Consider the following 14,570-nt stretch of genomic DNA (forward strand, 5'->3'; position numbering starts at 1 on the left):
TCAGATTTGCTATTTGAACCAACTAATTTGCTTGGCTGAGGTTATTGACTATTTAAAGACACAGTGGGGTTTCTTTAAAAAAAACTGTTAAGGTAAATTTGGTTTAGAGCCTTTTCATTATTACTCTGTCATATTTTGTTAATAATAAAATGTAGCAGTCTTCTTGCATGCCAACTATCACATGACAATAATACAATGTTTGTTAAATGGATACGTTGTGTAGTTCTGAAGTTTGTTTTATAAAAATACATAGCAATTTTTACAAAACTTCTTGCTTAGTCTGTTTTATATTACTGTATGTGTATCTGAAAGCATCCTTTCCATGTGTTCCATGTTTGAGTACTCTGCTATGTCAGAAGCCTACTGTACGTGGGACGTTAGCACATTGTGGAAGATGCTAGCAAGCAAGATATGCCTTCACTGTTTAGAAATACAGCTTATAACTTTTGTTATCAAAATACTGCAAACACTCACAGCACCTATATGTGGTCTCAGAATTAGGGCAAATAAAATAGTGTGTTGGTGTAGGGGAAGCCTGCCAAGCAGTTTATGAAATGCAATTGACCCTCTTGATTGTTTCTACCTTCAGTTAAAAACAAGCAGCATTCTGGCATTTGGGAAGGAAACGTCATGAACTAGTAAAGCATTATACTTACAGCCTTTATTGTCATTTCTGGTTGGTGTGCACCTAAGTCATACCCAGAGCATATTTTAAAAACCTCCTGCACATGGAAAGCTAGTACATGAGAGCGAGGGCTAAAACCCTCATATATTGTGCTACTTGTGCTCCAAACATGTGATCCTCACCTGCAGTCTGAAGTGGTACAATACTGGATGAAATGTACCATCTAGCTTTTTGCTAGTTTGATTATAGTATTGGGCAAAACAGTGTTTGGTAGGTAAGAGTAAGTACAGTATTTGTTGCACCTTCTGTTACAACAATACATGCCAGCAGCTAGTACATAAGGAAACAAAAAGGTACAGCATAACCCTCAAATTCTATTTTTTCTGACTTGAGTGTAACAATTTCAGAAGAGTGTTGCAGGATAAGTGTCATACCAACTAGATTAGGGAATCCACCATGTTAATGACAATAATATTCAAATATGTTACATGCAATATGTAGCTGCAGCCCTTTGACTTGCATTTTATTTCTAATGCGTCCACTATTGTTGAACAGCATACTAGTAGCCCTCTGCTTTAGAGCTAGCAGATTTAGAAGAAGTCTTTACAAATGTGCAGGGTGAGAATTTTTTTTGACTGCTTGTTGAAAGTAGTGGGGGGAGTCGAGACATGCTGTCCTAGAGGAGTTGCCACGGTCCTAGCAGGGGCAACTATTATGTCTGTCCTGGAGCCCCCTCTAGGGAAGAAAATGACTTGTCTGGTTGCTCTGGGGCACTAAATGATTTGCTCTGGGGCACTAAAAAAATGTTAATGGTGGCTTTTAGACCCAACTGGTTTGTGTTATTTCTGGTGCTGCTGTCCATTTTCATGACCCACCAGCAGAGTACAGGATCTACTAAAGGGCACTTGGGAAAATGTTGATTAGAAATGATTGAACCTGGTGCTTGCATACTCATAAACAACATCTCTGTATCATCACTAGTGTCATATCTCTTGTGAGTTTTATCACGAACAGTGGAAGCATGTGGAATGGATTGCAACAATCCCCAACTTGTTAACATTTTTACAATAGGGTACGACTGGGAAGCCACTGAGATTGTTTCCTGACCATAGACTGTGAATATACCCATTCTGAAAGATTTGATGAAGGAAAAAGCTGTATAAAATATTATTTTGCACTTTCTATGTCCACTGATATTATGTTTGATCTTAGTCTGCTAATATAACTGTAGTAGACTGCAGCGCTGCCAAGAGCTGACATTTCCAGAATTTCACATGTCAATAAAACTGTTTAAAACATTGTAGGGAGTCTGAGTGAAGACAAGAGAGACTTAGCAGAACATATTAGTGGTTTTAACAGAGGCCTCCCAATCTAGTTAAGCCTTAAAATTTATGTTGTGGAAAATCCCATTTTTAGTAAGTCAAAATAACCTTTGTGACAACTTTTATAAACATAAAATGCTAAAGAAAAGTGACAGTTATTTACAGAGCATAGCTTATGTAGAGTGTGAACATAAAGTTATAACCTATGAACTGGTTAGAAATAGAATAATATGCCCATGAAGTACTACAGACTTGGGAAAACACAGAGTGTAATGTCTTTGCCACCTCATAAGTGACTAACGTTTATAGGCCCTTTGTGGGCATTTGCCATTATCAACACTACAGTAGTCTTTTGCTTTTAAGTACTCTTGTGGATTAAATACATCTTGTTAAAACAACCGACTATTAGATTCCAGAGAAAACATAACTTCTGCAGTTTTTCTGCTGCTGATGGAAGGAAATATGGAAGGAAATGAAACATCTGTAGAGTGTGCAATTGATTTAGCTATGCTGTGTAAAGAAATACCTTCAAGGACAGTGATATTTCTGTGAAGCCACCTCCTCTCTGGTGCTGTGGAAAACTATTATGATGCAACTGTTTGGATATGTTAATTACATTTAGAATATGCTACACTATCCAAGGCAAAATGTCCTGGAAAGTATGAGGAAATAGTTGCTTCATGCACCTTCATATAACCTCCGCACAAACAAATCAGGATGAATACTCAAGAAAAAGGTTAACTGTAAGAGGCTGATGTAGCTAAAGCTAGAGGGGAGATAATTTAGACAGAAAGTGTTCACAGTTTTAGGTCTAATATATGCCCCATATTTGCCACTTCCAACCTCTTCTCTGGGTGGACAGGCACAAGTAAGACATGAAGCAGGCATCCCATAGTTGCCGACAGAGGCTTTGAATCATGTGTATACATCAACTTTATTTTGTGAGTTTCCTTTCCCCCCACTAAAGGTTGAAGGTTAGTGCAATGTAAGATACAAATAGAAACCATGTTATCAATGCAGAACATTGGCTTATGTTGTCAAGTGTCTTATCTGACTGGCAGCTGCTCTTTGAAGCTTCAGGCGGATAACTTTTGCCAGCTGTGTACCAGCAGTTTTACTGCAAACCATTCAAATGGTGATGCCAGGCTCTGAACACAGGACATTGACAAACTGAAATATACCAAGAGGGCAACCAGCATGATGTGGGCCTGGAAAACCAGTCCTGCGAGTAATGGCTAGAATAGCTGGGTGTCTCTAGTATGGGGAAGAGAAGGTAGAGAGGAGACATGATAGTTGCTTCAAATACCTGAAAGCTTATACAACATCAGATGGAGCAGAACTGGGCAGGACTGGAACTAATGGGTGGAAACTGCAGAGAAACTGATTTTGATTAGAGATCAGAAAAACATCCTAATGGATGTTTGACACTGGAACAGACTGCCTTGGGAGGTGGTGGACTCTCCTTAACTGCCAGTATTACAGCAAAGGCTAAATGGCCATCTGTCAAGGATGCTGCAGATGCAACCTGCATCTTAGATCTTAAGCTGAGCTAGGGATTGGCTTAGATGTCCTACAAGGTACCTTCCAACTTTAAAATGCTGTGATCCAGTAAAATAGATCCCAGTGTTCTAGCATGGATTGAGGCTTGGACTTTCTTTGTCAGCAGACTCTTGAAATCTGCACTTCTACACAGGATCGCCAAGTTATATACAAATACATCAACCAAGGCTGGCTTGCTTTGCATTGCTCCCTGTGAATAATATTAATATAACACCAATAATCCAGTACAGTTTTAATAATTAGTGATACTATTTATGTATTTTTTAGTATTTCTGTTTCATATCTTTTTCTCTTTTTTTGGTAATGGGTTTATCAGTCTGAATTATCTTTAATAAGATATTACCTCTGCTGCTGGTGGTGATACTAGCTTAAAGTTAATTGCACATAATATAAATGTATATTAGGGGCTCAGTTACAGCATTTTAGTTTGCTTTTAATGAAATAAAATGGGATTACAGTATCAGAAACAATACTTGTGTTCATGTTGCATTCTGATGCTTAGCGGTGGTGTGGGAGATAATCAGCAGAGAAAGGTATTGCTCTTCTCTCTAGGAGCATAAACAATGAGAGGTACAGGATCCTGCACTCTACCATCCTTGCTTTCCTATCTTTTCCAATACAGCAGTACCAGTTGGCTTCTTCATAAATTACGTAATAGGAAATTTATTAATTGCTTGTGTTGATGGTCTTTACTTTTTTATTTATCAGCCCTGTAAACTAATAATTTTCTTTAGGATGCAGCATTTAGTCTTGGTCTGGTAGATTGGTGGGACATACCCTCCATCATTTCTTTGATGAAAATAGGGACGTCCCGTTCCATAATGATACTTTTACTATTTATACCCCACACATTTTACTGGGTTGCCCCAGCCACTCTAGACAGCTTCCAACACATATAAAAACATAATAGAACATTAAACATTTGTTAAAAACCTTCCCTATACAGGATTGCCTTCAGACGGCTTGGGGGTTGGATAACTCCATACCCTCCAACATTTATCCAATGAAAATAGGGACATCCTAAGTAAAAGGGGGACATTCCGGGATCAAATCAGAAACTGGGAAAGCTTCTCTAAATCAGGGATGTCCCAGGAAAATAGGGACACTTGGAGGGTCTGGTGGGATAGTGTGAGAGGGAAAAGTGACACTTAAATTCATGCAATCTGCTTTTGAAAGGAAGTTAACAAAGCTTTTAGAGCAGGCATAGGCAAACTCAGCCCTCCAAATGTTTTGGGACTACAACTCCTATCATCCCTGACCACTGGTCCTGTTAGCTAGGGATGATGGGAGTTATAGTCCCAAAACATCTGGAGAACTGAGTTTGCCTATGCCTGCTTAAGAGCCTATAATTGAGAAGCTTTTTCTAGCCCGACACTGGTAAAATTAATGTAACACAAGCACATATGAGCATATGGGACAAGGATTTCTAAAATGGGAACTCAAAGGATACTGTCTTAAGCAAGGAGTAAGGCCCATTGAACTGTGTGAGACTTACTTCTAAGAAAATCTACCCAGGATTGTACTTTCATTATTGACTCAGAAAGCTATGCTTAGAGATTTTTCACAAGTATCTATTTTCCTTGAGAGTTTTCTTCTTTGTACAGTGCTACCTGAGTGGAATGCAGTGGTTCAGGTTGTCAAATGCTGCTTATCCAGCACACATATTAAATCACAAGTATTATGCTTATGTTTCACAAGTGTTGTTCTGTATAAAAAGTCCCATTCCACATTATCAAGGGCATTTTTGGATCTTGGTTTGTAGCTTTCTCTTTGATGAAGTTCTTTTGATCCTGGCCAATATCATTGTTAATTCCATTAGCAATTATTGTAGTCCCAATTTTAAAATCCTGTATGAATAACAATATATTGAAAATGTGAAATATCAATTTGAAATTCAGTCAAAAATTCCAGGTCATTAAATTTATATTTTAAAAAATGTAACAGATTTCAAAGTACCTGATTTGTTGCCAACTTACACAGCATCATAGCCATCAAAAAAAGTATTGATATTTTCAAAAATGCTGGGGCCATGGCAAGTCTCCATGGAGAGAAAGAGAGATCATTGTTTTCTTTCTAAAATGAAATGAGTGAATAGTGTGTTCTTATGAAACAATCCATTGTTTTAGTGAGAGTGATGCCCTTTTATATACAGTACTTGAATCATAGAGAGGCAAGTCCATTTCAGGTGGTCACAAAGAACATGTGGCGATGCAGCAAGTGTTTGGATGCATCCACTCCACTCCAACCTTTCAGACTTCTGCAGGAACAGTAGCATAGCTGAACACGCTTAGAAACTTCCCTGTCTGATAATGCAGTGTTCTTGATTGCAGGAGGCATATAAGTATATACATACAACAGAACAAACTTAGTAGCTTTGCTCAACATGGAAAGGTTGTTAGTGCAGCAGGCTTCCCCAGTGCACACAGGAGTTGGAGAAGCCCCAATTACTCTCCCTAGTTTGAGCCATCCTGCACTCATTTTTAAATGCCTACATTTCTTACAACAAAAATCTTTCTCCATTTGTTCTAGTTGCATTACAATGAGCAAATCAGACCTTTGAAGTAACATCTCCCCTGTCTTCTAATAAATAATTTTCTATGCCTAGGTTAAGCACAGAGTTTTATCCTTTGAGTCATCTCTGTGCCTTTTGGAGAGACATTAGCAAAATATATTTAAATAAGAAAATGTGAATGATATATTTTGAAGCATTCTTAGAAGTGAGCTATTGCTCCTTTCTGCTGTAGTCATTAATAATGACAGATGTATACAGTGTTCACCCACATTATTGTCAGTACCGGTGAAAGAGAGAGAATATTTATTACTTGAGGAGGAGAGAGGGAAAAGACATGAAGTTTCATTGGAAGAAAAGAACAAAGCTGAATGTGTTTCTTTCAGATATTTAACGAAGTGCCTTTGTGAGGGTTTGGAGCTCAGTAGAAGTGAATATCAATATTTATATAGCATTTGCTCACTACCTAGTCCTCTAGGTGCTTTCCAAAATACAGTGAAGTAAACTCAGTGCTTACATTATATAATCATATTTTCATATCAGGTGAATGTTATTATGGAGGAAAGTGTGGCTATATATGCACTCATATTTTGGGGAAGGGCTTTAGCTTAGTGGTAGAGCATCTGCTTTGTATGCAGAACATCCCAGGTTCAATCCCAGCATTATCAGGTCGGACAGGGAATCTCTTCGGCCTGAAACACTGGGATGTGGCTGCCAGTCAGTGTAGGCAATACAGCTAGATGGTCCAATTTTCCGACTTGAGACTAGGTGGTTTCTTGTGACCTTGAAACAGAACAGAAAATTTTAAAATAGAAATCTGTGACAAAAGAGTGAGGTTAAGAGTAAGCACTAATAATAATAATAATAATAAATTTTATTTATATCCCGCCCTCCCCAGCCGAAGCTGGGCTCAGGGCGGCTAACAACAATCAAATAACCAAATAGTTGAATAATCACACATTCTAAAATATTTCATTATAAAAATTAATTAAAATCAAATTGATGGCAACCAAAATACTGTGCAGGTTGCCAGAGGAGGGGGTCAGGCTGCGCCCCAACCAAAGGCCTGGTGGAACAACTCTGTCTTGCAGGCCCTGCGGAAAGATGTCAGGTCCCGCAGGGCCCTAGTCTCTTGTGACAGAGCATTCCACCAGATTGGAGCCACAGCCGAGAAGGCCCTGGCTCTAGTTGAGGCCAGCCTAACCTCTCTGAGGCCTGGGACCTTAAGGATGTTTTTATTTACCGACCGTAGGTTTCTCTGTGGGGCATACCAGGAGAGGCGGTCCCGTAGGTCCCGTAGGCACTACAATTTCAGATTTCGGTAACTGTTTGTAGGGGGAGTGTGGAGAATCACAGAAAGTTTTAAACTACTTCCCAAAAAAGTTCATAGGAGCATATGTTGTGGTTACTTTGTGTACCTTGTAATAACATTGCTGTAGTTATCAGCACAAATTAAACAGTCCCTTCCTCTACACCCATCAAGGGTATGTAGGCCTTTGGCATGCACAACTGGTATAGATTCAGTTTTAAAGTGATTTTTAAATGTGAGAATGGAAACCAGGATAAACATTTGGAAGAAACAAGTTCCACGCTGCAGGATCTAACAAAGCAAAGGTCAGATCATCCTCTAATTTTAAGATATGATGGCATTGGCAAGCGCCTTAAAGAGAGGGTTCTTATGCATGATCCCTACAGTGAGGCTTTAGGAGTGGTCTACCTGGCAATATACGGTATCTTGACTTGGCTATGGTGTAGTTTTGACAGATAAATACAGGCTTAGTTCTCACTAATGTGGATCTGGAGATCCTCAGTGAAGTTCACAAAATCTTCATTAGCATTGCTGGTCTAGATGTTGCACTTAAAGAATTTAACCTGCGTTTGTGTTTCTTCACATGAAGAGATTGTCAGTGATTTGGAGGGCAGTAAGAAGAGGCCTAATCATAGGGATTAAGAGATGAAAGTCAGAAAGTTGAGTCAGCTGAAAGAAACATCATATTTCAGGAGTCTGGTGGCAAAGGTTTGGAAAATCAGACAGGAGAGGGAGAATGGATCAATGGATTTTGTGTAATATAAGATGTTTTTGAATGTAGTAGGAAAGAAGAGATGAGTGCAGATGAGTGATTATGTGCTTGAGAGGAGGGATACTGTCATGGGAGATAGTGACAGGGAGTTGGGAGCAGATAGGGTCAAGGGAGCGTGTAAGGGATTACACAAGGACATCACTGAATGAGATGGCAGGAGGAGGGTTGAGGGTATGTAAGAGGGAGGAAAGCTAAAAGAAGAAAAGGGTCAGGAAAAAGAGAGAAGGGGGGAAATCAAAGTGGATAGTTTCATTTTTATTATGGAATAAGGATGCAAACTCTTGAGCAGAGAAGAAAGAGTAGTGAAATAGTGTGGGCCCTGCCTTGGTAAGGCACACAACTCTAAAGATTCTTAGCCCTGAATCATAAAGGTAAAGTAGTGTTATTTAGCCAGGTAAATGGAAGACAATAGTGCATCAACCTCCTAGGGGTGGGGGGAAAGTGTCATGTACAGGGGAGCTATAAACCGTGTTTAAATAGGGTACACTCCTGTTGGCTGCTGTTCTGAATATATGGTACAGATATGCATACCATTGTTGTGTTTTAGGAACACAAAAGAGCTGGCCTGGTGGCATTTAATTGGACTTGAGGGCTTTAAAAATGAGGTGCTGAACTGAGTACTTTAGCTCTATAGGTGCTGTGGTTTAAGAGTGCTGGTCTAATACTACTCTTATTTCTCAGCTGATTTAATGACTATTATTTTTAGAGTAATGTTACTGTTGTACAGAAGATGCTTTAAAAAAGGAGATGGCAGTGTAACAGTTGTGAAATAATGATTTCCACCTGTGTTTACATATAAAAGTAACTTGGAGCATGATCTTATTACAGAGAGAGTTGCCTCTATTGTGGGAGGGGGGAATATTATTTTTCTTTTTCTTTCTTTCTTTTTGGTAAACTGAGCATTTTAAAATTCAGTTTTGTATCTATTATGGTGTTTATTTTTACAAACAAAGAATTTTAATTAAGGATACGTTTTGGGTTTTTAAATTTTTTTTAAAAAACACTGGAGTGAAAGTTGAATCTAATTCATTGGGTTGGGTCCAAAGTGGGGTGTGCAAACATCAGAACAATTAATGCACACAATTATAGGGCAAAATATTTAGGTCGCTCTTTTGTATAAGGATGTTTCAGTCTGAAGCTGGAATCAATCTCTCTGATAGTGAGGAGGACTCCCTTTGCTTACGGCATTTTAGGGAAGAATTTGTAGATTGCACTAGTACTGTATTATTATTATTATAATCAGCTCTGGTTAATTATTAACCTGCTTGATAAAATCCTGTCCTGGTCAAAATGACCATGATACTGTTGTCAGGAACAAAGAAATAAAATGTAGGCCCAATATAGGAATCTCCAACCTTTGCGGACCACCTGAATGTCCATCTTTGACCATCACTGGTGTGAGAATCATTGAACTAGAGTCTTCAGCAATGTCTGATAGAGTCCTTGGTATGAGAATAGGGATTTTTATAAGGATGTCCCTATTGAATAAATATTGCTTAGAGTTTACTGTGTGTTGAGCTGGGCTCATGTAGTTTTGTTTAAGGCAGTCTTCTAGTCAAGGGGCTGCTTGTGTGAACTGGGTCTAAGAAGTACTACTATGATAGTGAATGTGATGCTGTGCTTCTGAATCATGACTCCCAACCTGTATTTACTTGTACTGTTGATTAAGCATACTCTTTTGTCATAGCTGCTTAATAATATTGTTTTGGAAGTACAACAGATAGACAAAAGCAAAGATAATTGCACTATAGCAGTGATGCATGTTGACTCTATTGACATGTGACACCCCCCCCCCCATCTTCCCTTGCACATAAAAAAGTTAATTGACTAGGTTTCTTTTGGCTCATTACATAAAAGACATTTCTTATAGCCAGAATCATATTCTGAATTCCTTCAAATGAGAGCAGAATGGAAATATAACAAATAAACTGTGTTCTCATTTTGTGTTTCAAACTGCTGTGATTTTCTTTTCTTCTCTTACAAAAATGTTTCTGAAAATGCAGTTTATTTCTTGTCACAGTTTAAAATGCTGCGTTATTAAAGGTATGAAAGGGCTTACTATTTGCTCTTTAATTTCCTTACTAATATGTTGGCATGTTTGGTTTGAACCTGAGCTAGTGGAAGTTTATTCTTAACCAAAGCAGTTCCTTTTGGAAGAAAGTAGGTTAAATGTGAGTTGTAGAGCCCCAGGGCTCTTTTTTTTTGTTCAGCTTTAAAACTCCTTCAAGTGGGCCTCCTTTTAGAGACCTGGATTCATATGTTTGTGAGGTTGATCCAAATTAACATCAGAATACTTCCTTTCAACTTTTATATATACAAAGAATTGAAGAAGAAAAAACCCTACTATACTAAACTAACAGGGTTTGAAATCCCTCTGAATAAAGAGAGTTAATTTTCCTTTTGCTCAACGGGATTTTTAAATGCCTGTAAGAGTATGTTAAGGTGCTGTGGAGTATAATAAAATGCTATTACTGTCAAAAAAAAGGTACATAATGAAGGCATCTGCACAAAAGGCTCGTATAAATGTCAATCACTTCCTTCTGGCTTATACTCTTAAGTGCAATATTTGAAGCAGATAATGTTTAATGTTTGGACAACATTTCAGAACCTTCCATTTTCATCAAAATATCAATCTGTCTTTATCGCACCATGGTAGAATGGCTTTGTGAGTTATTTAAGTGGCATTATTTAGGAAACAAACCAATATTGCATAAAACATTTTTAGTCCCCAAATGCATGCATGTGTGTATGTGTGCATATACTCACATGAACACACACATAAATGCACACATGTGCATGTGCACACATGTTAGAGCATGTTCAGGTTGCTGTTTAAAGAAAGTGGTCAGCCATTTCCACAGTTCTTTCAGTTCCGTTGTTATTTCCACCCAAGTCTCATCGCTTCCACAGTGCACAGTGCAGGTTAACTGGGAAGCTAGGATAAGATCTAGTTGTGTGTTGGTAACATGTAAAGATTTGAAAAAAAACCAATGTGGAAACAGAGAAAACAGATTATGTTCACTTCTGTGTTCAACTGATCATATGAAAAGCAATGTTCAAAGAACATCAAATCTGATCTATAATAGGGAGATATTTTTAGCCTTTAGAAATTATCATAGAATATATCTTACTTTACTTAAATTACTGTTATTTGGCCTTAAAACATTTAAAGACTTTGTATTACTTAGATACATTCACTCAATAAATTTAAATTGATTTTAAAAATTTAAAAATTGATTTGTTCTACTGCTGTGTGTAATCATCCAAAGTTATGCCTGAAATGTGTATAATTCCACCAACTAAGCTTATAGTTTTGCAAATAAACACTGTGTCTGAAAGTAGCATCGTAACACCCAATAATTGTAGGTCTTTATAGCCTGAAACTTCATGCTTATCTATTTTTATCATCAAGTTTATTAAAAGCTCAAACATATATTATTTCAAAGTATATATCAAGAACAAACCATAGTCAAGTGCAAGTTCAGAGGATAAATAAAAACAATAATATTAGTTTCAATTACATACTTAAGCTTATTCACAATAGTACGTGGAGATGTACAGCTTGTGTGGATGGCTTCATATCAAATATGAGTTTTGAGAAAGGGTTTGAAAGAAGCAAAGGAGGTAGAATCACATAGGTGAGGGCGTTTCGAACAGAAGAGGCAGAATGGGAGAAAAGTTGGAGGGAGAAGGAGAGCTTTTGACAGCTGCAAATAAAGGGGCTGGTGGAGCAGAGCTCATGAGCAAAGATGTATTGGGATATGAGAGCAGAGAGATAAAAGAGGACAAAGCTATGACGAGCTTTTAAGATAAACACAAGAAGCTTATGTAGTTTATGGAAATGAACAGGGATTTAAGGAGGTAAGAACATAGAACATAAGAAGCTGCCTTATTCTGGGTCAGACCATTAGTCTATCTAGCTCAGTATTATCTACAGTTTCATGCAAGGGTCTCTCCAAGCCATACGTGGAGATGCTAGGGATTGAACCTGGGGCTTTCTGCATGTAAGGCATATTCTCTACCCCTCCCCAGTGTTCAGATACCCCTCTCCTCATGTGAGGTGTCCTGCATGATTAGAAGGATGAAAGAAGTGAACAGTTTAGGCAGCAGAGTACTGGATAGCTGTGGGAAAGACCAGAGGTAACTATTGTGTGAAACACCCCATAGTCACCTTTGGCTGGACTTAACCATCTAGGGGTCATTTACCTTTACCTTTTGTTGTGTGGAACAGATGGGAACAGGAGATCATAAGGGTCAGAAGTGACGTGACTTGGCAACATTCTGAGTGTGGGGAGCAAAGGAGTCAAAGCTTCTTCATGTCTGGTAATCCAGGGTGCCCTGTTATTATCAATAGCTAGGGAGAGGAGTGAGGAAAGCAGGATGCTGGGCTTGGGAGAAAAGATGAGAAGCTCAGTCTGTGTACATAGTGAGTTTTAGAGGAGAATGAAGCATCCAGGCAAAAATCCCACAGGCAGGTAGAGATGAATGACTGGATCCATAGTAACATTTAAACCTGGGAACAAAGTGGTGGTAGGAGCGTCAGCAGTGTTGGCAGGGCTCCAGTGGCTTTCAAAAAGTTCTTTGGTTGATTTTTTAAAGGGTTTAAATGCTAAGAAGGAGCAGAAGGAAACAAGGCTGTGTGTTGAACTATAACAAGGTGTCCTAGTTCTGTGCACCAGAAATGTAAGTCCACTTTAATCATCATCATCATCATCATCTTCATTTATTTAAAACATATTTGAGCATTTTGCTATTTAATTTTTATATGGTAAGTTGTAAACACACTGACTAAGAGATGAGGTAATATTAAATAGAGCAATAACACCATACACCTAGGATTTCCATTTTCAACACTTTTGTCCAATTTCTTGAATGGAGAATAAACCTTCAGAGCTTGTCAGAATTTCTGGGCTGGTTCAAACTTCTAACTTTTATGCTCCATTCCACTCTTTCCTCTCCATCCATGAGGTCTGATTTCACCTCTGATCTGCTGTTTGGGCAAAGCGTGGCTGGTTGTTATATCTGAATCAGCAGATTATGGTTTGCAGTTGTCTTTCAAACCAAAACTAGAAATCATAGTTTGGAGGGCAGGCATGAAGATAAGTGTGCTGATTAAGAAGTAATGGCAAGTTATGGCTTGTTTAAATAATAAAGCCATGTAGGGCTTTAGGTTATATAAAGGGCATAGGAAACACAGAAGCCCCAGCTCTTTGATCAAATAGTGGTTTGCATCTGGAGCAATCTATTATCATTTCTGAGGTCAAAAAGAAAAGGAAATGTAAGTGTAATGAGTAAATATTTGAAAATTTATACCATTTATTTAAAGGCCAAGTCTTTCTATGCTTTTTAAAGGACTGACTCTATGGGTCCTGATCTGTGATGCGGCAGCAAAAATGCTATTCTAGACTGCATCAACAGAAGTATATTGTCCAAGGGAAGTAATAGTAGCACTCTATTCTGCATTGGTCAGACCACACCTGGAAGTCTCTGTCCAATTCTGGGCACCACAATTTAAAAAGGATGTTGACAATTTGGAAGGGCAACCAAAGGAGGGCAACCAAGGTGATCAAGGATCTGGAAACCAAGCCTTATGAAGAACGGTTGAAGGAGCTGTGTATGTTTAGCCTGGAAAAACGAGACTGAGAAAATATGTGATAGCCATTCCAATATCTCAAGGGCTGTCACATGGAAGAGGGAGCAAGCTTGATTTCTCTGGTTTTGGAGGGCAGGACCCAAACCAATGGTTTCAAGTTACAATAAAGGAAATACCAACTAAGCATCAGGATGAATTTTCTAATAGTAAGAGCTATTTGACAGTGGAACAGACTCCCTCTGAAGGTGGTAGCTCTCATTCCTTGGAAGTTTTTAAGTGGTGATTGAATGGCCGTCTGCCATGGATGATTTAGCTGAGATTCCTGTATTGCGGGGGGTTGAACTAGATGACCCTTGGGGTCCCTTCCAACTCTGCAATTCTATGTTTTATGCTTTAAGTGTTCTGGCAGTATTGTTCACAACCAGAGCACTTTCTGACATTTATGCAGCAGAGCTAGAAAGGTTATTGATCAAGATAAATAAGAAGCTATGCTATTAGATACTGTTCATATTATCTGTTAAGCTTGGCTCTTGTGCACCTTATTCTCAGCTGAAAGTTGTTCAGCCGTGAATACTGGCTGTAAAAGTTAATCCATCTACATACGTGGTCATGTTCCTTTTATCATTACACCCACAGATTGCTTCCTGTCCTCCATAACCTACAAGCAAACTAGTCATTTGATGCAATGATTCTTCTGTAAAGTAGTCTGAGATAAAAAGGTAAAGGGACCCCTGACCATTAGGTCCAGTCATGACCGACTCTGGGGTTGTGGCGCTCATCTTGCTTTATTGGCCGAGGGAGCCAGTGTACAGCTTCCAGGTCATGTGGCCAGCATGACTAAGCCGCTTCTGGCAAACCAGAGCAGTGCACGGAAACGACG

The 14,570-nt window shown here is 38.6% G+C and overlaps 1 protein-coding gene across 3 annotated transcripts in view; it reads left to right on the forward strand.

The window, feature by feature from the left end:
- TOX (thymocyte selection associated high mobility group box) overlaps positions 1-14,570 on the forward strand; it is a 191,594-nt gene that overhangs the window by 29,193 nt on the left and 147,831 nt on the right. The window lies entirely within an intron of this gene.

Source organism: Podarcis muralis, chromosome 8, assembly GCF_964188315.1.
Source record: "Podarcis muralis chromosome 8, rPodMur119.hap1.1, whole genome shotgun sequence".
NCBI classification, from domain to species: domain Eukaryota; kingdom Metazoa; phylum Chordata; class Lepidosauria; order Squamata; family Lacertidae; genus Podarcis; species Podarcis muralis.